Source organism: Tinamus guttatus, unplaced genomic scaffold (genome assembly GCF_059628265.1).
Source record: "Tinamus guttatus ecotype Peru unplaced genomic scaffold, ASM5962826v1 Tinamus_guttatus_pri_ptg000089l, whole genome shotgun sequence".
In the NCBI taxonomy this organism is placed as follows: Eukaryota; Metazoa; Chordata; class Aves; order Tinamiformes; family Tinamidae; genus Tinamus; species Tinamus guttatus.
In genome coordinates, this window is record NW_028288623.1 from 1,829,659 (window position 1) to 1,855,567 (window position 25,909).

Here is a 25,909-nt window from a genome sequence, read left to right on the forward strand (position 1 = left end):
GTCTGCTGACAGAAGATCCCAACCAGTCTTTCACCCATGCATAAATGGACAAGTATTTGAATAGCTAGATCGTCATTACTTGGTGTTTGTTAGTACTTAAGATTCTCCTGCACCCCTACCAGTTGCCTGCTTTACCAATTGTATTCAGATACTTTCTAAACTAAAATGGGGTGGTGTCTGGAGCGAACTTATAGCCCTAGACAGCTAACTGAAGTGTCAGAGTGCAGGACAATACTCAGAGTTGCTGAGGAAAACTAGGCGCTTCTGAAGAGCTCTTCGGATTGTAAGTCTGCTCCCAAGGGAAGGCGTGAGCCTGTTTTTTGCCTTATGTAGTGAGGAGGACTTGGCTGCAGTTACGAGCTCAAACTCAGTTCTGCCTTTGCAAGAGAAGCTGTAGTCATTGCTGTCACTTGCATCAGCTCATCTCAGACTGGGATGAATTGCCTATGATATGACCAGAGAAGAATGAAGCAACTAACTTGTAAATGAGGCCCAACTTGGCGATGGGAGTGTGACTTTTTCTTCTTTACTCAACAAAGGCTTAAGTTGATGTGTATTAATTTGAAAGCATTATCATTGTCATAATTTTCTACTTTTAATGCCCAAATCTGTGAAAAAGAAACTTAGAGTAATTGCTCAAAACATTGTCCAAGATGCCTTGCCTTGATAGGAGGGCTGGATAAGTCACATGCTTCCACTTGAAAAGGTTGGAAGTCAGAATTTTTACGTCATAGCTTCACAAAGGGTTTTCTATCTCACTGAGAGCAAAGCTTTGAAATAAATAAAATATATATTTTTAATTTCAACTGTAATTTATCACTATTAAATAGCTGGTTTTAGTGACTTGAAAATAATAGTCAACTTCAGGTCCTATTTTAGTATGCTAACAGTAATACTAAATGCTTGGATTTGCTATCGTGTTTGGTGCTATTATAGAAAAAGTAATGTGAATTTATTCTAAAATAAGAAGTTAGTCTTGGTAATTTGAAATTCATGTTTTTATTCTGAAATATTTTCATACATAATTTTTGTTAAAATTCACCATGACTTTCTGATAACTTATCTTGAAGTAGTACTTTTACTGAAACATATTTCAATAAGAAAAGTTTTTCGTGGCTTGTTTTGCCCATAATATTCTTTATATAACATATAGTAGTATTTTATTTAAGTGTTTGCAGTTATATGTGAAAGTTAACCTCCATTTCATGGGCATAATTTGCAGAGAAGTGACAGTGAAAACCATTGCAATCTTATCGCTGTCTGTCAAAGCAACTTACGTGGCGTCACCAGAGCACAGAATTTGGAGGGCTGCAGAGGCCATAGTCATAGTAGAGAGCTGTAGTTGTGCTGTCTTTCTATCCCTCTCCAGTTTACATGAGGGGCTCAGCCTACACCTTTGTATGGGGTTACTCAAATCTGGCAGTGATGAATAGCTATTTTTGAGCTGTGTCTTTAACATGGAAGCAGCTGCTAAAAGAGCAACTTCTGGTTTATAATTCATTTTAGAAGCTAGTGGCTGGTGTATTACTGTTCTTTATCTTTCTCACTTGTGGAGATTTCACAGGCTTTCATACTACTAGAAGAAAAATTATTGGTTATTGACTCAAGTATCCTGTAATGCCAGTGAGCTTGTTTTAATACAATTTTTATGTTCTCTCCAGGATCCTCTTCTACCAGCTTAGTACTCCTTATGCCTTTGGGTTTAGCCTAAAATAAAAATGCTTGATATGTCTTATCCTTCCCCCTAAATCACTGCAGCTGTAAACGAAATCTTACACATGGCACGGAGAAAACACATTGTGCTTTTGAAATCAGTGGGAGGTGGAGCTACGAGTCAATTTATACCACTCTTGTTACCTGCTTCTGTTAGTTGGAAATTAGTGGGCTCAAGGAATACCTGCGAGCTGAGAGGCATATAGACTGGACTATTATACATTTGCCTTTTATGAAGACAGATACAAATGGAATCATCACCCTGTTCACCTCTGGTAAGAGAAAATCAGCATGAAGGTTGGGAGGATCTGCATGGCTGTTTTGGTTGTGGTTCACCAAGAGCAAAGGTTTAGGAAATTTTGCACTTTAAATGTCAAAGGGATCTGTAGCACATGGATTTGTTAGGATGAATAGCACATGGACAAGCTTAGTGCACAAATATTAGGACCTCTTATTATTGCCATGTTGAATGTAAATGAAAACTGAAAACCAAGAATTGTTGAGTCGTAGGCTTCCGCATTGACCCTTCTCTCGGTTTCCCCTCCCCAGGATCAGTTCATGCAACCAAATCTGCATGGGAAGACCGGAGTCTGGAGGAGGCATCAAGGAAGACCATCCAGTGCTGCAGACAAGGTACTATCTCAAGGGCAACATCTGGGTTGTGGGGCAGGGCTGCTGGGCACACACTTGAGCGATCTCTGTGCTGCCTGGAGTCTTCTTCAGCCTTTTCCATTTCTCCCTAGGCTTAAAAGTTATGGGAGTTGTTATTTTTAATGGTTAGTTAAGGGAGCATTTGTTTCTTCCATGAACATGTTCTCTAGAATGGAAAACATTCCCTCTGACTTCAGGCTTGGGAGGGTGAGAAACAAAATGAACTTATGGTTAAGATGCTGGACAAGGAACCAGGAGAGCTGGATTTTAGTCCTGACTTTACAGTGACCTCATTACCTGACCTTATTTGCATTTCATAAAACCCAAAGTTTAGCTGGATTTCATAAGGGCAGTGATTTAATTACATTTTTGTGAAAGCTATCTTTGTCATATTTCTTACTACTCTCTGGAAAAGTGCATTAAAGCTGCTATTTAAGATGGAAAAATATTATTTGCATTAATATGAAAATAGCTGGTGATTAAAGTATTTGTCTTCCTCTTTCCTGTGCTGTAGGGTAGATTTCATTAGTCGTATGCTAGTCCTTGGCTAAGTTAAACTTTTTTTCTCCTCATTGCTGTGCAGGCAGAAGTGCCTCACTTGTGCTGGCTCACTGTAAAAATTATAAGGATGAGAAATGTCCATAAAGCTGACCTGTGTAAGTATCACTGTATTCTTGGCACAATTCATTCCTTTCTCATGCCAAAACTGCTAGCAAGTCCATAGGTTATTTAGAAGGCCACCATAATCTCAACCCAATGCTCTTATAAGTGCTGCTGTCCTACAGCAGCATCTCAGGGTTCTAGGCTGAAGGAGTTGGCTGTTTGCTGTTTTTTAAATGATTTAGGCTCAATTATTCTGTTTTAGAAAACAATTTAAAATAACATCAACAAATTTTCTATATAGGGAAATAAGTCATCCTTCTTTTCACTGTTTCATATTTCCCATTCCCTAAATTTTTAATGTCCATTTATCCAGAGTCTGTGCATTTTCCTTTTGAAAACATCATATTTGTGAAAGATACGAGAAAAAAAAATCAATGGCTGTGTTTGATACTGCTGCATTTGTCTCTACTGTTTGGCTCTGGATGACTGATCATTACAATTGCAATCGGTCTCCAAATGGATAAAAGAAATAATAAAAAAACCTCCTGTTGTGATAATTACATACCTTTTTTGCTGATACAGTGACTCAAACCGATTGCTATGTGAAGCTATGGCTGCCAACAGCTTCATTTCAGGAAGCCCGGACAAGAACTGTGCGCAACTGCAAAAACCCTGTCTGGAACGAGACTTTCCGCTTTATTATACAGAGGGCAGTTAAGGTAAGGTTTACCCCAGGTTAGAAAGCTGAAGCTTCAGCTGTTGTGCTCCACCCTCAGCACTTGTGGTGCGAGCTGGGCTCTAGCAAGAGCATGCAAGTGGAGCAGTGCTGATGTTGGGGAGTCTTAGCTGCTGCACACCCAACTCTTTGAAGCACTACTGCAGCGGGGTTGCTTGACCTTCCTTCATCCTGATTTTTGCTCAGCAGGCTGAGTATTTTGCTGCTAGCCAATCCCAACACCTGCCTGAAAGATTTCTGTGCATTTTCCCAGTTTCCCCACTGGGGGAAGTTGCCAATACCCAGTTACAAATTACCAAATACCTGCTGTATGTTGATTAAATACTCTATGCTTTTTCCCACTGACTTTTTTTTTTTCTGAAGGGGAAAAAACTCTTCCTTTCCCTCATTGCCTCATCCCCCAGACAAGGCATCCCATGTAGGACATACAGTTCTCAAAGGCAAAAGAAACATTAGTGTGGGCAAGAGAATGAGCCTCAAAGTGGAGCTATGAAGTTTGAGGGCAACAGAAAGAGGGACAGATAGAGCAATAACTTGTAGCAGAGGGTTACAAACCTCCTGTCAGGGACTGACCTCTAGTGCTAACTTCTGCTGATATGCTGAAGTTTCTCAAGGTAGCAGTTTTGAAAGCACACTCAAATGTTCTTGGTTAGGAGAATGTGTAATCTCTACTTAATCAAGTGCATGTTACCATCATGCCTGTTACTCATGCACAGAGGGCTTTTTTGAGCTCTTACCATCAAATCTTCTGAGAACTACCCTTCTAGATCAGTACTTGACTTTCTAGTCTGGACGGGAGAACTTAACCTAAGCTAAGACCTGCTGAAGTAGTCTGGGCAACTGCACTCTTGCCTGCCAGCACTGAACCACACCTGGGCTGCATCTGAGCTAATTTTGGTGCTCTCTAGCCCTAGTTTTTGGATTTTGCATCCTTTGCTGACTCTCTTCTCAGAATAATCTGGAGCTGACAGTCTGTGATGAAGATACTTTCACACCAAATGACCAGCTTTTGACCGTTTGCTTTGATGTAGCTAAAATCCAGCCTGGAGAAAAAGTTTGCCTGGTTTTTGAATTGAATCCAGAGGTAAGAAATAAAAAAGACAAGAAAAAAATAGTTAGATAAGTAAAATAATACTACTGGTCAGAATTTTCTCCAAAGGTAGTATCCATGTTAAACACGGTACTTGTCCACTAGGACTATATTTAGAATAAGCTTATTAAAGATACGAAGTTAAATGCTCAGGTCTTAGGAGTAGCCGGAAGTAGTCACTTCTGTATTGTGTTTGGAGATAGATGCAAAAAGAATTTCTACCTGCTCTTTTTTTAATTAAATTAATGGAGGTTTGTCCTTAAAAACAACACAAAATCTGTACTCAGATTACTTTCTTTAAAATTTAACACATTCTCTCTTTAAAGGCTGTAGATAGTAATATGACTTCAGATCTTTTCCATAATTCTGTTCTGTTAATGCTTAACAGAAGCACATTTACTATTCTTAGGAGTTGCATATTTTCAGTTACTCTCTAGACCAACCTGTCAGGCTGGCTGAAAAAATTATTGCCTCTTCCTTATATTTTTACAACTTTGGAAAGAGAGTGTCTGCTAATCGCTCCACTAGAAAGCTAGTCCTTCCTTTACTAAGATTTTTCAGTATTCCTGCTCAGGCTGCCTGTGGCCTTGCCCAGGTGGGCATCACGTGACTGAGAGCACTTGAAGCCATCAAGCCATGAGCTGGCTCTGAGCTAGGTGTGCCCAACATGGACTTGCCCTGGGCTGCACAACCTTAATAATAGGCAGCGTTGCCACCATTGCCCATAATCACCATTTTCATCTGCTCGGGTATCTCAAAAGGAGGGGTGAGGAAGGGGAATTGGTAATGAGAGCTTGCTTCCTGCCATCCCTGTTGCCTGATGCATGGTCTAACAATTCTTTCTTCTGATTTGCTCCAGTCTTTCAGTCCCAAAAAAGAACTACCACCACCACCACCAAAAAACAAACAAACAAACAAAAAAACAACAACCCCCCCAAAAAAAACCCAGAACTTAAACAAACAAAAAATTATCTGTGTGTACACCAGAATAAAGAGGATGGGAGCATAATATCTGTCACATGGTGCCTATCTCATAGGTCAAGGTCTACGAAACATTTTTTGCTGCTATTTTGATAAAGCTGAAAGATTGATGAGTCTGGACAGCACAGATTTGTCAGGATCTGACATTAGATGAAATCCTCATTGCAGCTGTGTAAGGAGACTGCTTCTAAAATCCATCTCTACAAAAGTGCCTTGCTAAGGGGCACAAATTGTGGTCACTGCTCTTTCTCATAAAATAGAAGCTTTGGGGACAACCAGCAGGCAGCACAACTAGCTGCTTTAGTTCTCAAAGAAGTCACCTATGATTTCACATTTCTTGAGCTGAGCTAGTAAATACAAAAATACTCACTATCAGCTTTGCTTTAGTCATATTGTCAGATATAGCTCAGTTTTCACAGTCTCTTCACATTAACTTCACATGCTGTGCAGCCAAACTGAAAGGATGTTGGGCTGTAAAGGTTCATTTCTTGATATGAACAAAAAAGCTTTCCATGTGAAGCTTGTCAGAAAGAAAGATCGATATCTTCTACTACTAAGTACTAAGTACTGTTTTCCTCCCTGTGGGCAATGTAGGAGATATCCATGATATGTGGTTTTGGGTATGGTATTTCCTAAGCTGGTTGTGTTCCTCTTTGGAACCCAAGAGCTAGGAAATATCTGCAGTGAAGTAATTCAGAGAGTTATTCATTGCCTCTCGCATGCTATTTCCAGTTTTTCTCAAGCATGTTTCTCTGTCTACCTATTTATCCCTCTCTTTCTCTGTGTTCGTTGAGTTATGTCTCATCTCTACAATATATGAACAACAGGATTTTGCATCTTCTCCATGATGTTTTCCTTTGCTCCTTGAGGTGACAACTGAGTGTGTGTAAATGACAGAGCAATGTGGAGGTATTACACAAAATGGTGGCTAAAAAAGGCTCTTTTCATTTTAGATTATGTCGCAAAGAAAATAGGAATGGCAAAATTTTGTGGGAGAGGATTATATATATAAAAAAAGAGTTCCATCAAAGGCAAAAACTTACCTATTTATTTTCCTTTATAAAAAAAATCTGCTTTTCAGAATCAGGAAGAGCTGGAAGTGGAATTTTTACTGGAAAACATGTGAGTAAAACCTAAATGTTCTAGAATTTTTCATCCAAAAGGTTTTCATTTTAGAGAATGATAGTACAGCATTAGGGAGGTGTCTGCATGTACCTAGCCTCAGATAGCCCCTTCATTTCTCTTCCCCTTGTTCCTTTTCCATCATGAATCTGGTGAATTCCCTTATAGAGATGAAAGTTACTATTGCAGCTACTGCAATAGTTCCAGTTCCGGTTACTCTTTATAGCTGCAGGTGGATGTCCCTTTTATACCTCAGCCTTGGCAGAGGTGCTGCTCATCAGGGGAGCTGAGGAGGCAGGAGCATCTCTAGGAGTCTTGGGGCTGTGGTGCAGCCCTGAGCACAAGGCTGAGGTCAAAGATGGAAGTGCTAAAGGCACCTGGCATATAGAAAAACTGAGCTCAGGGAAGCTAAATATCAAGCAAATGCTACAAATCTGATTAATGATTGAAAAGATAATCCATCATGTACCAGCCCTTTAATCAGGCCTTTTTCTTTTTTGCTTTTCAGTCCAGATGTATCTGAAAACATCATTACTAATGGCGTACTAGTGGTAATCATTTTATTTCCTTTGCTTATGTTCTTGCAGTACAGAAGAATTGAGGGATATCCCTTAGGCATAGCCATTACTTCTTTTGAGATAAGGCACAAGTGTGACTTGAAACCTTTGAACTTGTTCATGTTTGTAGCCCATGTGGTGTTGGGAGAGCTTTGGGTTAGTGCTCTGCACGGTGTCAGTGAGCTGCCACTGATGAAAGGCCAGGAAACAAGGAAAAGAAGGAAATGCGGAAGTCGGTGTATCTAGTGTCACTGCAGATTTATTACTAAGGAAAGCAAGAATATCAGTCTTAGAGCTGAATGCTCTTTTCCCACCATCTCCAAAGTGCTGTACGACGCCCCTTTTCCTCCTTTGTGCATTGCTGCTCTTGAGAAGTTTCATCTTCAGCCTGCAGGCCTTAAAATACAGGGCCGTCTGTTGTTCCACAGAATTCACAAGTATCCCTCAGCTCACTCTGCTGTAGATAAAGGTTAAAACATGGGCTAGAAGGGGGAAAAAACCTTCTGTTTATTGCTGGGGATTTAATTATATTTAAATGTTAAAGGTCATATCCGCCATTGACCAGAATAGTTCTTCCAGCTTTATGGAAGCTGAGAATCAGACTCCCCCATTTACCTCATTTTCACAGGACATCATGGCCAAACCTGGGGCATCCACAGGACCTCTATATCTGCCATGAGGATCCTGAACTTCCCTGGGAGCAGTGACCAATGATTTTATTGCTTCTCTCTTCCAGTCTCGAGAAGTTTCCTGTGTGGAAGTACAGGTGGATGCAATTGAAACAAAGAACCTTTTCACAAGTGAGGTTATTGATTTAAATGATTTGTCACTATTTTGTATGCTATGAAAGATGCAGCTGACTGTAGAACATATGTGATCCCTTTTATTTTCTTCATATATTTACACTGGGAAACAGAAGTCCTGGTCTGAATTTGTGTTGACTGCCTTAAGCGGGAAACTTGGCTCAGGAATTTTTTGTTGTTATTTTCCAGTATCAGATTTTTCTGTGCTTTGCTCCTTGTCTTTAGAGAGAGATTTCACTTTCACAGTGAAAGGATCCTATGAAGGAAGGCAAGATGTTTCCTTGCGTCCTGATTCCAGCCAGCAATGCAGCAATACAGCCCTGTTCCACTACGTCAAGCACAGTCAACCCTGCCTGGAGATGACGCTACCTGAAAACAACTTTGTGTGTGGTGTATGTCTTTGTATAGAGGCAGTGCTAACAGCTCAAGTAACTTGTGGGAAGCATCATGAATTAGCCCTTATCTGATAGATTTGTAACTATGTGCTGTAAACCATCTTATAACAATCCTCTTTTGCTTTAATTTAGCATAGATTTGGTAAAACGGAAGGGGACGTAAGTAGTCCCCTGGTTGTGTCTCTGAACTCCGTGGACTTGCAAGAAAAAATAACAATAGCAAGGGTGAGTAGCCTTGGAAATTATTTAAATGGTAACTGTATCTGTGTGATGATATCTGGCTTCTTATTAAACATATACTTGCTGAGCTTGCTTAGTTCTTCTGATATTTGAAAATACAATTAGTGTTCAAGGAAAGAGTAGTACATTCAGAAATGCTGTTTTTTTTAAAGATACATTTAAAAAAACAAATGTAGTGATTATTATGTGCAAAAGGCCTGAGGATAGATCAAAGATATATTAGTATAGATCAGAATATTTGCTAATACTGTAAAAAAAAAAAAAAAAAAAAAAGGTCTCTACGGACTTTCAACTTCACTTTAAAATTGATGGTGTTTTTACTCTTGATTTTCAGGGTGAATCTTATGATGTGCTTGTGAGGGAAGAAGATGGGTAATTTTTTTTATTTCTTTTGAATGAATACTTAGGCCAGCTCCTATCCTTTCCTAGTGTGTTGAAAGGGTTAAGATTTAATAGATGAAAGGTTTACAGCTTAAACTAGCTCATTATGCAAGATGATGGAATAAAAGTTAAAAGTGATTTAACAGATTAAAATATTGCAAAATTTGATAGATGATTGATGTACTTTTGAATGAGTTCTTAGTTCAGTATAGGATAGGTGGTGGGTTATCATGGTATATAACACTGAAAATACTTCCCAGGGTTGCTGCTAAGAATTGCTCTGATAAGTAACCTTTATCTATAATTCCTATGGATTTTTGTGTAATGCATTTGTATCAGGCTTTTGACATCAGTGATCATTTGTCAGTCCTCTGCAGGTCATTTCCAATGAAACAGCAGGACACTCACGCACGGGATGACAAGCAGGGTTTTCTCTAAGGGCAACATTACCCTCTAGCGATTAATTAGCTCCACTGCAAGCAGCCATTGTCGGTGGAGGTGGTAAATGAGCCCTCCCCAGGAGTAGCCCTAGTAACTCAAGTTTTTCAAATTGCGGATGCACAAGAAGTTTGCAGTCGTGTAAGATATGAAGGCAAACATCTAAGAGACCTTTTCTGACTCACGTATTTGCAATGCGAGTTCCCAGCAGAGAACTGGTTTGTACTGAAGTTTCAGTAATTGCTTAGACTGTTGAGGCTGTTCAGCAAACACTTACACAGGAAGATATTGCTAAGAGGTGCCCAGATCTGCGGGCTCAGAATGATGCAGTTTTGAATTTAGTTATTATCTCTTGTTTTTCATCAGCTGAGGCTTTGATTCATTGCATTTCCTAATGACTACATGAAATAATTCAGGACACATTTCTGACATCTCTGCAGGAAGGTAGAAATACAGGACCTGTGATGGCTATGCACATGTTCTCATTTGCGACAAATTGTTGCATGTATGGAAACAGCCTTTCTGCAGCTTGGTTTATTGTGGCTGAGTTTGGCTGGTGTCTCAAGCAATAGCTGTAGAAATGGCTTGCAGCTAACGTTTATCCTGTATTCTGGCTCTACGCTCTAGATGTAAGGACTTGGATTTACGCTTGGGGTTTGATCTATGTGCAGAGGAGAAGGATTTCATCTGTAAAAGGAAGAAAGTTGTTGCTGCTGCTCTGAAAGAAGTTCTTCAGCTAGATGAAGGCTTGCAGGAGGATGAGGTGTGTGCGTCAGCCTTTGGCATTTGAAATATTCCATCCTACTTTGAATGAAGTGGGTGCAATATACTCGCATGTCTGCCCATATTTCTCTTCTACATCTTTTTGACTAAAATATACAGACCAGATTCTCACCTGTCTTGTCTCACCTCAACTTTTGGCATGGAGGGTGAAAGAGGAGCTCTCACAAGGTCTGTTACCCTCATTCTCTGCCAGTCCCTGGCACGAGTTGAAGCACCTGGTGCAGGACGTGAGCATGGTGAGAGCTCAGTGTGCAGGGGCTGCTGCAGTGGGAAGGGGGGAAGCGCCCTTGGCTCGCTGCAGTCACGGAGCACCCTTAATGGAGGGGCTGCTCTTGGGGCTTCCTGGATGCTCTCGTCACAGGAAGGCTCATGGTGAGGAATCACTAATGCTCAGAAACCTGGGCAGTCAAGTCAGCGAGATCAAGCACTTGTGGACTTAGATGCTGAGTAGGATAGGACTTCATTTTTTTCATCTCTGACTAAATAAAAATGTCTAGAACTCGTACTGGAATAGAAGAATAAGCTTCAAAGTTAACTGGAAAAGAAAAAGTGGGAGCAAGGGAAGGAACAAAAAAGTCTGTCAGGGTGGAGGTCAGAAAACACAGGCTTTAACTGGGGATTGCTGCAGGTGACTGAGGTGGATCCTCAGAGAAAGATAAAAGGGTTATGGAGCCATATGAATAATACTATAATAATAAATCTAAACCAACAACAAACCCAAAAGCAAGGAGAGATGGTGAAATGCAGTGAAGCTGAAATTAAAGGTAATAGCATGATACACCAAACATGATTCAATTTCTTTCAATTGAAACACCTACCTAAGTGCTCACATAAATGGGGTGAATTGAGTCCAAACCCCCCAGGTATTCAATGTTACTTTTTCTGAGTTCCAATCACTTATTTCCTCTGTTAATGCACAACTCTGCCTTTGTGTCCTGGCCAGGTGCCCGTGGTGGCAGTTGTCACCACAGCGGGGGGCATGCGGTCCATGACATCGATGTTTGGCAGCCTTTTGGCTCTCCAGGAGCTGGGTGTTTTGGACTGTGTTTCGTACCTCAGTGGTTTATCTGCCACAACATGGTAAGGAAAGTTGGGCTCCTGTTTGCTAGTTCATGGGAGCAGAGCAGAGCTCCCTGCCTGAGGGATGGCTACAGATGAATTGTGAGAGCTGCTGTAAGGATAACTGTGAGGGCCCTGCAGCCTTTACAGGAAAGGAAAGAAGAGAATAGCAAGCCTGAGTCACTATCAATATTGTCCTGCAATTCTATATTGTTGACAATCTCATCTGTAGTTATTTTGTGGCTTGGTTATATGCCTCTCTATAGTGACATATGTTTTACATTCTCTTGGGGGCTGTATTTATAAAATCAGTGCTTGGCACAGAGAATGGTGGGCAAATGTTTTTCTTTTTTTTTCTTTTTTTCTTTTTTTTTTCTTGATGAAGCTGCTGGAGTAACTATCTTCAGACAAAAGCTACCGCTTGAAGCAGGGCAATCAAAGGATAATTTTAATTAAAAATGTGCTAGGTTTTGGGTAGCTCTTTATTGCTGTTTTTTAAAATTTTGAAAAGAAACAAGATTTTGAATGTTTTCACGCAGGAAAACATTGTTGTGCAATCTAAATTCTGACTGAAGCTTTGAACAGCTCTCCCAGTGTGAAAGTTGGAGGGAGGCAGCCTCATGTAACTTGAAGCAAAGCTATTTAAATGTGTCTCACAACCCCATGAATTTGCACAAACTTCAATCCTGAACAACGGATTCTGTTTTTATCAGGACCATGGCAAAGTTATATGAAGACGCAAACTGGTCACAGAAGGATCTCAAAGGGACAATTGATGATATCAGGAGACACGTGAGCAGAAGCAAGCTGCACTATTTCTCACTGGATTATCTCAAGTACTATGAAAAGGAGATTTGTGAAAGAAAGCAAGAGGGACACAAAGTGTCTTTTACCGATCTGTGGGGACTCTTCGTTGACTCTATGTTACATAATGAGGTATTGTATATACATCCCTTTTTTCAGAGAAATTCTGATTTTTTTTTACCTATAAAATTCTGGATTCAGTTATGAGGAAAGGCCCAGTTGATATTAATACATGCTTTTGAATTAAAATATGTTTTTAGTTTGCCTGGAGATGCCTATACGTATATGTGTCTTTGTTCTTCATAAACAGGAAAATACTCATAAACTCTCTGATCAGCAACTGGCACTGAATCAGGGGCAGAATCCACTGCCTATATACCTGTCCCTCAATGTCAGAGATGACTTTAGCACTCTGGATTTTAAAGGTAATGATTTTTGTGTATGTTTTTGTACATATAAGAAGTTTCTTTTTAGGGTTGGATTAAGCTTCTTTTAATTATCTAAGATTCTTAAATATCATAAGCTTCTTTTAAAAGCTTTCTTTTAAATAATTTATTTCTTTTATTTCTCTATCTTAACATCTGGGTTCTGACTTGGAGGAAAAACAAGAGTCCAAATATTATAAGAGGTTTTCCTGTGTGAAGAAGCTGCCCTGCTGCTTGTGGCCTTAAGGTCGCTGCTGCTGCTGCTCTTTCTTCCTCCTCTCCAGTTGCTCCATGTGGCCTCTTTCACCTCCTTGTCTTGTTGCTCAAGGCAGCAGTACCCAAGAAAGCCATGAAGAGTGGCACAAAGAGTGGGCTAGAAGCAGGGAGAAAGGGAAGAAGTATGTGGGGGAATGATGATAGGCAGCAGCTATGAGCACCCAAGAGAGGTTTGAGAACCAGCAGTGTTATGAGGAGCCTGCCAGTTGTTGACCTTTTCTGTAGTATCATCTGGCCAAAACAGAACAGAATCTGCTCCTCTGCTTCCAGACTTGCAATCCAGTGTGTTCCCCCAGCATTTGGGAAGGTGTTTTTTCAGTATATACAAGTCTTTTGGGATTCACAAGGCAACAGTTACCAGCCTGAACAGTAGCTGGTGTTGCTGATGCTGAGCATTAACAATACCACAACTCGACTTGGGCCTTAACCACCTTTCAGCCTTAGTTTGGACTTTCAGCCTTAGTTTGGACTTTCAGCCTTAGTTTGGACTTTCAGCCTTAGTTTTTCCTTCTTACTGCTGAGTTGGATCTGAGCCCCGGGCTGAATGGGTTTTCTCAGGGCCATTGGAGGAGGTATAGTTAGCTTTTTGCCACACAACAGGGCACTTACTCTTTTCAAAATACGATTGTCTGTCACCAGCATGCTGAAGCAGCAGTTCTTATTCTGCTAGTTTTTGATTCTCAGATACTCTGAGCTTTTGACTTGTGTTCAAGTAGCTGCAGTAAGTCCTTGTTTTTGATGCTTTCTTTGCAGAGTGGGTGGAGTTCACACCGTTCGAGGTGGGTTTCCTTAAGTACGGAGCCTCCGTTCGGTCAGAGGATTTCGGTAGCGAGTTCTTCATGGGCCGCCTGATGAAGAAGATCCCAGAATCCAGGATCTGCTTTTTGGAAGGTGATTTATTTTCCTCAAAAAACCTCAACTTTGTAAACAGGTAGTTGACTACGAAGAGTGATCTTCTAATAGCTGCTGGTCTGCAAGTAGAAACAATGGAACTGGATAACTTGTCTGATTCAAGTTAAATCTCAAATATCCTAAAGTAGCAAAATGAATTTTAGAGGAGGCAAATTCCTAGGACAGATGCAATTAATTTGCTGGACTTCTTAAATTCTACTAAAACAGAACACAGTTAAAACCAGCTTTTGAAGTATTTATAATCAGCAGCTGACTTTATAAACTCCAAATGGTATTTTATTTGGTATTGATGCTCCAATTCTTAAAATAGCGTAAGTAAGAATAAGATTGGATGAGTATGGAGTTATGTGTAACTCCAGACACTGTGTAACACTTGGTCAGAGTGAGGCTGACCAAGTCCAACTCCAGAGCTATGCTCTAAAAGTGCCTAGTAGTTTTAAATAGAGTGTGTGTGTTTTTAGATATTATTATTGTTATTTTTATATTTCCAGGCACATGGAGTAATATATTTGCTTACAGTTTTATGGATGCTGTCCACCTGTCGGGTCATTCAGAGGACTTCTGGCACAGGTGGACCCGGGGCACTGAGCATGACATTGGTTAGTTATTTGGATTGCTTTACGTTTGCATCTGCCTTACACACACCTCTGAAATGCAAAGCCAGTTGGAGGGCATTTGATTTTGTATCTGGTTTCTGTCTCTGGCCAAGTCCTTGTGAGTGAAGGAAAAGCAGGGAAAAAAAAAGTACTGCTCTCCATACCAAATCCCTGGGGAGTTTTGTGCATGGCAGGAGGGTCATCAGGAGCCCTGTAGGGATGGAGTCACAGGATGCTGCTGTGAGACAGAGCCCTCCCGACCCCTACAAGCACAGCCAGCACAGCGGGCACGTGCTGCTTGTGGGTGTCACCCTCAGAGCATCTCCCGGGTGCAGGTTCCCCTCTGCTGTGAGTTCCACGAGCTGTGGCAGTCTGCTGGGTGCAGGGTGAAACCTTTCAGTTCTTCATCGGAGTTCTTTGTTGCTGGAATGGATTTGCTGAGCTTGTTAATCAGTACCTGCTTTAATTACCAAATATAGTGCTCAGGGATATCCTTGATGGGAGACAATCAGAAATTCAGAATTACTCTTCATTATGTTTAGTATTGGAGAGATGCTCTAAATAGCTGCAGATACAAACCCTCTTCTCATCCTCTCCACAGAGGAGCGACCTGCTCTGCCCAAAAGGTCCCATGAACAGATGACTTCCTTATCCATTCCCAAAGGTCGTCTTTCCAATACTCTCCGAGACTTGATGACAGGGAGGCCAGTGGTTTCAAACTATCATAATTTCCTCAAGGGCTTGCAGCTACATAATGAATACTTGGAAAATGATCGCTTCTGCATGTGGAAAGGTAAGGAGACCTTAAGACGTAAGGTATTTCAGATATATTTTGAAGGTGACTTGAGGGCTGATGCAAGCTGAGGCTAAATAGTAGATAAGATTTACTATTAAGGCAATTTTTTACTGAAGCTGTTATAAGCAGTTAAGTAATTGTTCATGCTGGGAAGCTGCCTATGAAGTTGGTTTTGTTGTGACCTGTATGGTTTACTTCTGGTCTTGTTTTTGTTGTGAAAAAGCAAGCATTGCAGACTTGCTTCAACTCTGCTCTTCCCGGGAAAACTCACAAAAGAGCCCACAGCTCCTGCTGAAGCTGAAATATTTAGCCACAAACAGATTTACACCAATTATCCAAATTATCATTTTGGATGAAGATAGCCTCAAAACTGCTCCCTTATACTGATCTCAGGGCTGACCTGTAGAGGCATGAGAAGACTAGTACAGAAAGAAAGTTGACAGCAATTACTTTCTTCCTTTGTTATGGTCATTTGAAAAGAAATGGACCTGTTCCTGCAGTCATTAATTACTGGTGTAAATTCTCTGACTTTCAGATACAATACTTGATTCTTCTCCAAGCCAGCTAAATGAAATGGATGACTACCTCAAGCTGGTAGATACAGCTTTCTTCATCAATACCAGCTGCCCACCTGTTTTGAGGCCAGAGAGAAAAGTGGATGTCATTTTGCATTTCAATTACAGCGGGGGATCACAGACCCTGGTAATGTTTTGTAGTAGTGATTCTTTGACTGCATTATCAGCAGCTGAATTATCATATTTCACTTTTCCAGAAAACGGTCTGATTTTTGTTCATATTGGTGATGCTATGCAACATTGTAAGTAAAATTGTTGCATTATCAGGGCTATTTTCCATGGCTTTCTGGAACACACTCAGGGCCACACATGAACACCCTCACGCACACACAAGTTTACCTATTCTGTGTATCTGTGGAGCTTTATGATTGTGATATCCAAGTTCCTTAATATTTCATTAAATAAGTTTTAAAAATGTAATTAATACATAATTTTGCATTTAATTTTTGCCTTTCTCTTCCATTTAGCTCTTTATGCTTACATAAGCCTCAGTCAGGTTTAGTGTTTTGCATGTTTGAAGAAACACTGAGGGGCTGTAAGATGGAAAATAGCATGATTTGTTTGCTGCAGGGTGTGAAAGACATTGATTTCTAGATACACAACAGAAATGCTCAATAACCTGTGGTCTGTGAGAAACTGCATTTAACCAAAATTTAATGATCCACATGATCTGCTGTCCCCCCTAATTTACAAAAATGTCCTGAATCTTATATGATTTTCGAATACAGTAATTTTGAAGTAGAAATATATCCTGTTAGGAAACAAACCACTAGTTCTGCACTCAGAAAGTTTCAAAAACACGGGGACAGGCTTGTTCCAGGGGATAAAAACCCGTATTTGGAAAACACGTAAAATAAGCACACATTTGCTTAATGCAAAAAAATATCAGTAGTAGGCTTGGCTAGCTTTCTTTCAACCTCTCCTTGTGCTGCATCTCTGTTCTTCCCTGATCCAGCCTCTGGAGCAGTTCTCCGAGTACTGCTCGGAGCAGGGCATCCCGTTTCCCCGGACGGAGCTGAGCGAGGACGAGCGGGAGCACCTGAGGGAGTGCTACCTGTTTGAGGACAACTCGGAGGCACCGATCTTGCTCCATTTCCCACTGGTGTGTGACACCTTCCAAAAATACAAGGCACCTAGTAAGTTATGAGCATTAATCATTTTGTGAGATTGACAGGTAACTTATCTATTAAATCCATCTCCCCTCTAAAATGAGGGACTAGCAAGCTTCTCAGTTGGCCGAGTTTCCATATTCACAGCCCTGATGTGTTGTTTGTCATATTGGCCAGCTAATCAGGGACTGAAGTAAAGAATTTCGAAATTAAACGCATGAACAGCTGTAGCTAGATATAAAACTCATCCGAAGTCTGGGATCATTTCCTTTCTTTTGATAATCAAGGATAGGAGCACCTGAAAAGTTGCATTCACTGGTAGCTTATATTAGCACTCAGTGGTCCTTTATAATGAGGTATTGCATTTATGTTGTTAATAAACTAGTACTTTTGTATTTCTTTAAAATGAAATTGAAAGATCTTTCAAACAGAATGTGCAGAAAACATAAAAGGCTGCAAGTTGCTTTTTCTGTGGTGTTTTGTTTTTCTTCCCCCAAAAGTTGCCAGTTTTCAGTTCAGCGATAAAATAAATTGTGATCCATTTTTTCTCTAGGAAAAATTACATGGTCAATTCCGTTTGAATTTATAGATACTTTCAAATGACTGCACTCCCATTTTCTTGCTCCCAATTTAGTATAAGCCAGGAAAGCTTACTCAAAAGCTGAACCAAATCCTATATACCACCCTATTGACAAGACCTCATGTAGTTCCATCATTTTTTCTTTTGACCAGTGGCATCTACTTAAAGTTCTGGAAATCTCAGCCAGCTTAAAGCAAACTATCCCCTTCCAGGAGCTTCCTGATGTCATTCTTTACCAGCTGGTAGATAGGACCAGTCATCTCAATTTACCCAATGGAATGCTTAATCTTGAATCTGAAAAACTGGAGTATACTCATGGAATTTCTATTTTTTGAGGGGAATGTATTTTCAAAGACAAAGTTCTTCTAATCAATTCTGTATCAAGGGCAATTGTGCCAAATTACTGAATTTTACTAGTGTGGCAGGTTTAGTGTCTACATCATAACTATATCTTGAGCCATCTTCCTGAGAGATTTAACCTTCTTGGGGCTGCTACTTTTGTTCTCCGTTGCATGGTATGAGTCTCCCAGCTCAGTTACATTGTTATGAATTTCACTGTTTTTGCTTCAGATGTGGAACGCAGTCCCATGGAAAAGGATCAGGGGCAAGTGAATGTGTCCAGTTGTGCTTTTCCGTACGGCACTGGTCTACTTACATATACTGAAGAAAACTTCAACAAGCTGTTGAACTTGTGCTGCTACAACGTCCTGAACAATAAACACTTAATTCTTCAGGCTTTACGAACTGCAGTAGAACGAAAGAAGCTATATAAAAGCTGTTCATTACCTTGATCATCTAAACTCTGTTAAAATATATTTTGACTAATGCCATCAGAAGGAGATATGTGAAAGTTTTGATATCTGACTAACAGTTAGATAACCAGAAAACATGAATCCATACAAAATGAACATCATCATCAGCTTGTTAAATGGAGAAAATCATGTATTTTAGTAAGTACTGTGTGTTGTGATTAGTGCTGGTTCTGCCATTAAAGTCACTGGCAAATTGTGATTCATTTCATAAAATTCACTCTAGTGCTGCAGCCAGTGGGAATGCAGTGTTGCTGATACACAGCTGATACACAGCAATATACTGATGAGGTTTCAACCTGAGAAAAGTCCATGCCATGTTTGGATGCAGCTCCTAATTCTACTTGGTCTTTGCCCTGCAGTCCAAAGTAGCAATGAAATAAAGTCTTCTCTTATGTCTCTGCTTTTGACAGTAGCAGGTGCCAAAAGATACCCAACGATACTGGCACCTGGAAAAAGAGGACTGATAATTGAAGAATGTTGTTGTAGATAGTACTCTTGGTTTTGTCAGTGTTTCATTGAATTTACCTGTTTGCCCTTGAACTGAGTTAAAATTTTTTGATCGACTACTCCAGGATGATCAATATCTAAAGAATAGTTTGATTTTTTTTTCCTGTGAGCTGTTTCATAAAAAACATCTGGCTTCATCCACTTCTGCTGAATTTCTCTCTGGACTATCATCTACCAAATGGATTTTGAAATCAAGAAAACAGTTAAGACTTGGAATTATATGCTTACTGTTTTTGGAGAAACAGTTGTCTACCCTTTGGCTATAACCTTATCTTCAGTGATTAATCTGCATGTTAGATGGTCATGGTAACAAAACTTGTGATGCCAGCTCTATTCACTTCTGCAACGTCAGGATTATCTAAAATGGTGTAGGTGCTTCTACAGCTTTATTCCCACTATCATCCAAGGCACAGTCAGGTGTGCTGAAGAGACTGTTTCACATCTGTTAGAGATAAAGGTCTGTTTAAGAAGATGCATGTAAGTGGTTAGTACAAGAACTTATGTGGTGTATAAATTGATACATGTACAGTGTAAGAGCTACTATTCAAATACTAAGTATCCATGCAAAATCTTATTAAAAAGTAGCAGTCTCTTGGATGCAATCATTGCAATGTGTTATTTTGTTAAGTTCCACAGTTTGCCTGCTGAGTTTATCTGGGAAGATACCTGTTTTTGAAAGCAGAGTGCATATGACTGGCATAACTGAGCTATTTACAAGTCTAAATGCCACTCTTGCAAATGCCATGGTATTTACGTACTAATACAGGTGGCAACCATTTGAAATTGTTTTGCTGGTGTGACTGGAATTCACTGTGTGCTTTATTTGTATTTTTATCAGTCCTTTCTGCTCCTTTGTTGCTATCTCATTTGTTACACTGATGTATGCTTAAAAAAATGCAGGCATCTCTCTGTTGCTCTCATTCATTCACTGAGATAGCGAAATCTTGTCCTTGCTCCCCTCACTTACTGTTGTCAGAAGGGAAATAGTCCCTGTCACCTAGTCTTGAAAACTCCTGTGTATTTAGTAGGAGATACCATCATGCTTTGTCACTTCTATGGCAGTTCTTTTTCTATGTATCTGTTCAAAATAACATATCCAAACTGACGTGCTGAGATAATTGCACCTGACAAGCTTTAGTGCAATATGAATCACACTGTGTAGAAGAAAATTGTCGCTGGCGGTAACCTGTGCCACTCTCTTCCTTACAGCATCAGGGTGGTCCTGGTCCTGTCCCACAACTCTCCCTCCCTCCCCCCCTCCACTTACTGATGAACATCTTATTTTTATTTTTTTTCTCCTCCCAACTCTGCCCCCTTAACCAGAATGCCAGCTTATTTCAGCTCCTTTTCTTGATCTTGCTCATAATTTGATGATCTGTCTCACCGGTGAGATGGCAGTAGTCTTCTGTGAGTGAAGTAGAAAAGGAAGATGTAATTTTAGCAGTTCAGTTATGTTTGTTCTTGTTTTAAAAATACTTTTTTTTTTTTTAAGTGTTTAAGTGTTTATCTTTATTATTAAGTATTTTTTAAGTATTGGTTGCTGGTGGTTGCAACACATGGCACTGGGCCCTGAAGTTTACTCATGCAAGGTGTGGCGATGTATGTGTTTGGCAGTGGATGCTGAGAACTAAGATGGCTTCAGAAAGGAGGGAGTTGTTTAAAAGAACGTGGGCCTGCTAAGTTAGCACCTGAAAATTTTCTTTGCTCAAATTGTCTAGTTAACATTAATATTTTGACTCAAAGGAAAGTCATGACAAATATCAGAGTTGGAGTAGTGTCTCCAAAGAGCCAATGTCGCACACAAGGATCATAGTGGCCCTGAGCGTTCTTCACAACGGACTCATTTGAATTCTTCTCTGGAGAATTAAAGGGAATTTTTCCTGTCTTATTAAAGTCAACATAAAAGTAGAGGTAAAGAGACATTTGTTCAAATGGCTTACCAACTACAAAGCAAAAAATACCAGAGGGAAGAAGTTTGGTATTAGCGATGCTATTTTATGTGGGAGGAGTTGCAGCAGGTGAATGTGGGCTGGATTTTCAAAATGATTTGGCAGTAGCATAACTGCTATTAAAGCTCAAGGTAGGTCAGCAACGATTTCTTTTCTTTGACAACGCTGGCTTGTGACCTGTCACACAAGCTCTGCCGAATGCGAGGGTGCTGCCCTGGCAGCAATTAGGTGTGCGTATAGTCGCAGGCAGGGCGCTCTCAAGTCTGTCTGTGGATGGAGTGTTACCCCCTTAATCACCTGGTGATGCGAGACAACCTCCTTGTATTCTGAGTGAGGCTGATTCAGTTCCCATTGCTATCAAGGCCCTTGATTTCTATAAAAGTCCTAGGCTGGGCATCAGTGCCACATTTATGCTAAAGCAATTACTACAAAGACTTCCCTGACTAATTAGCTGGCACAGAAAGGTGTTGGCATTCCTCATGTCTATTGGCTGACTGGATTAAGGAAGAGAAAAGGTTACTTCAACAGTTTGAGCTGTTGAATGAACCAGGAAAGGTCAGGAGGCCTCAGGTCTGTAGGAGGCCTTCTGTAGGAGCAATGGAGATTTGGTCAGATTTGGTCAGACTACTCAGGGCCCAGGGAGTAAGAAATAATGGTCCCGAGCTTCTGCTTTTTGGGAGAAGAGTTAGATTTGAAATTCTTCTTGCAAGAAAAGAGAAGCTAGGAATGCATATATCGAGAGATGTTGGGCTAATACTTCACTGATGACTTTTGGATGGGAAAAAACACTGAGTCCTTTCCTGTGAGAGAGGAGGAGGAGGGAGATCTTTATCTCTTTAGCTTTTCAAAACACTTAGGGACATGTGAAATAAATTTAATCAGATTTCTCAATAGCTCTTTGAAGACAAAAGTCTTTCCTCATATGTGTCATAATCAGAATAGTGCGTTATTGAAAAAGAAAGGAAAAAAAAGAAAAAAGAAAACAATCAAAAAATCCTGCCTCTATCCATACCTGTAATCTACCTCTCCAGTGACTGTGCAGTCTTATACCTATCATTCTTCAGGGTTCAGATTGGAATTGAAAGTCTCCCCCTGACTTAGAAATGGCAGGAAAATGGGATAAAAACTTTCAGATTATTTTTTCTTCAATCTGTGCCCCTCCACTCCTTTTCTGGAATATTTTGTGAATTTGTTTATTTCAAGAAGTTCTTTTTGTTAAAGAAGAAAGAAAATGATATACAATACTAAAAAAATAAATATTTTGACTTAAAGACTCATTTTTAATGCAGAATGCTTTATTTAGAGTAACGTTAATTTAAAAGTTATACTTAAATCTAAACTAGTTTCAGATGAAAAAAAGATTTTTTTTGCCTGAAAATATTCTTTTTTTTTTTTTTTTTTTTTTTTTTTTTTTTTTAAGATGATACCCTTTGGCAAAGGATATCCGTTTAGGCAGCATCCCACCAAAATCATGTTTTCATGTGCTTAGTGTAGCCCTCCTCTAATTTCCATTCAGGCACACCAATGACTGGAGGCCTTTTCCACTCATACCTTAGGCCGTGATGCTGTAAATCCTAGTACTCTTGAGAGCTGATTTCTTTTGGCCAAAAGAGGACTTCCATCTCTGTACTTAAGGCTGGACATCTCCACAAAATTGCGTGCAACACCTTGACTTTATGCTTCCTGCCTGTTGGAACAGGAAACAGTGGGTGAATGGAGTGGTTTCTCTGGAGTCTTAATGCACACCCCTCCAAGGATGATTTTTTGTGGAGTCCTCATTTGTATTGTGTTCTATTAGTGATACCAAATGCCAAGGACATTGCAGAATTGTTGAATACTGAAGAAAAGATATTTTGAAGATACTGCATATATCAACATATTGCGTATATCAATGTGAAGCTAAAATGCCAGACGTGTTAATGTGAAAGGTAGATTTTAATAGGGGTGTTGTCTGAAATTAGTTGCTGGCTAAAGCATCGCTGGCCAAAGTATAATCCTTCTAGACTGAAGTGCGTTGTAACAGGGAAGGAGATGGTGCTTTTGTGCCATGACAAACGTTGTTTTGTGCAGAGTTTATTGAGCTTGGTTCCACTGTGTAACTGGAATTTGACCGCTTGCTCTCTTGTGTCATTGGCTGAATGAAGTCCCTGTAGTTTTTGTAGCCTGCAGATTTTTATTTTATCTCATTTTAGTTAAGACTGAAAGAGACCTCAGGAGAGAGACCAAACATTCTTCCACTTGCATGACTAAAGTTGTGAATAAGCCACATTTCTATTTACGTTTAAGGTGTTTTAATAATGACCAACTCTTGTCATCACAAAGGCGGTACCAGTGTGCTTTTTCTCTTGCAAGAATATGAAATCTCCCATTAGTCATACATTTATGAAATCCTGGATTATCGTAAGGTGACAAAATATTTAAGTAGTATATGAGGTAATTGTAGGATGCTGGATGCACATGTCATTGCTACCTGCAACCCATTGAACTTAGATATGCAGTTGTCTCTGTATTATGCTGGGAAGCTAATACTTGCAAGAGGGTAGTTTAGATTAATTTTGACTGCCCCAAATCAGCAAGATATTTATATTTGTTCCATTTTGCTTTAAGACACAGATACAAAATTATGTTCATGTAGATGTGTGGTATAAAGTAAGTGGAGAGCAGAGAAAAATGAAGTTTTCATATTATTGTCTATTGCTCACAGTTGTAGAGATTTTGGGGTGTTCCCTAGTCAGTGTAAATTCTCTTTGCCTTCAAACATAAAAATAGGAGTGTAAGTAGCATGTATGTGTAGAACACTACTGGTTTGAAATTATCCGCTTTGGAAATATGATTACTAAAATTGACTGGTCTTGACATATGGCTCATTAGACATTGGGTAACTTCACCCATGAATTTACCCAATTCATGCTTGATAGTTGTCTTTGAAAGTTTTATTGACTTATGGAAGTTCTTTTCAAGAGAAAAACGTGGAAAAAGTGGCATGACACTTAACCTCTGAAGTAATAAACTTTTTGAAATATAATATCTAGGATTATATTTCTATCACTCAGCACCAGTGGGACAGGTTATAAAACCATGATTTCTTTGGAAACCTGTTCTTTGCAGACTCCTTGTCTCAGGAGCAAGTGATCAATTAAAGTTTGCTCAGTGATGACAAGTACATTGTGAGTGTTACCCACTTACGGTGCTTAGGTCTATCATTAGCTTAGTTCATGATGAAATACCATTGAGGTCATAATTCTAAATTTTCACAAATCTTCCAAGACTGTCTTCTAAAGTCTTTGCATAAGCAATGGTTAAGGGAAGACAACGTCGGCTACAAACAGGTGGTGAATGTGAGCAAGTGAAGAATTGTTATTTAGGGTCATGATTTGGTATGGAAATAGTGATATTTTTAGAAAAGGGAAACACCAGGAAAATATCCCGCAAGCAGGGTGCACTACAGGAAGAAGAAATGTTCCACATGGTGAAGTGCTATCTGTTTATGGATCTTAAAAGTAAAGTGGATGTATTGTAAGAGAATGTAAGGTCAGGGACACTCTTGCGTTGGCCACAGAGTAATTTGGGTGTTATGACCTGCTCTGTTTCACGGCAAGACATGGACAGAGTAATGAATCTGTCTGAATGAGGTGGGGATAGGGTTTCTCTGAGAGGCTTTCTCCAGGATGGTGTCTGTTGAGACAAGGAAAGGTGAGCTGAATAACCTAGTTGTTTTCATCTTATGTACAATATGTAGAATGTTTTACAGACATTTTTAACAAAAGCTAATTCCACTTAAAGTTTTAATATTGGCATTCTTCCAGGGAAGCAGTCTTCTTTCAAAAGCCGGAAAGACCAGTTTTACAAGAACCACAAGCAGATGATTCTCAGCTCTGACTGCTCCACCTGAATTGGCTCATAAACATTTAAAAGAGATAAATTAATAAAGCCAGGAAATGAAGGGAGATACTCTTGTCTTTGGGGCAGAGATGTCCATTGGAAATATCTTTTAGTCTTTCTTTCAAGGAATCTTTATCAAATACTGCAAGTTCTGATTACGTCTGACCCATTTGGCTTTGATTTCAGTTTGGATCCATTTCTATGGAAGTACCAGATCTATTGTATATTTTGGACATGTCTTATGAAAAATCATCACATGCACCTGGCAGACATTAACAGAGAAGAAACTGGCTTCTTAGTAAAAGGAGGATTTTATTCAAGCTGTGTTCCTTGGACAGCATTCTACCTCTTCCTATGTCCATAGTGTCTTTGGTACTGGTTTTTCTGGAGCAGGGTAGTGCACTGAGATAGCATTGTCTGTAGTTTGCAAGGCCACCCTCTTTACTGACATGAAGTGAAGTAGCCATCAACATGAATGAGACTGACTTGGAAAAGAGTGTAGGATGCAAAACCTGCTCCACCACGTGCTCTGTGGCCTGCTTGGATCAGCTGGTGCCCTCTTGTCATTGAGCAGCGAGGAGGGAAGAGGCAGCGGAGCCCGTGTGCGGCCTTGCAGCTGCACCCCTGCATGTCCACATGCCAGTTCAGGGCTCCTGTGATGCCCTGCAGTCCCAGGCAGTGGGTCAGAACAGCGAGGAGCCGGGGAGGTCATCAGGTGAGCTCAGGTGTTTCACAAACACAGTTGGCTTGTTAGGCTTGCTGTGAGAGCGAGCATATATGAGAGCCCTTTGAAGCAGATGCTTAGAGTGGATGAACCGATCTCCCGGCCCACGCAGCAGAGCACAACCCTGCCTCACCCCTCCACCCCCGGGCTCCCATCTCCTGCCTAGCTCCTCCCTTCCATGACATTGCATCTAAAATCAAACTGTAAGCTTTTCTGATTGGGGATTATGTTTTTATAGCTATACTGTAAATACCCACTGTTCTTTGGGTACGTGGTGAGGCTGCTGAGCGCAGCAGAGAAACACATCTTTAGAGCAGAATGGCTGCTGTGGACTGTAGCATAGCAATAAGTTAATTTACTTTGCCTCTCGGGCAAACAGCCCTCACTGAAGCGCATGCTGCTGCTCGAAG

The 25,909-nt window shown here is 40.2% G+C and overlaps 1 pseudogene; it reads left to right on the forward strand.

The window, feature by feature from the left end:
* The first annotated feature begins 1,961 nt into the window (after positions 1–1,961).
* LOC104572319 (cytosolic phospholipase A2 epsilon-like) lies at positions 1,962–18,452 on the forward strand (annotated as a pseudogene).
* The last annotated feature ends 7,457 nt before the right edge of the window (positions 18,453–25,909 follow it).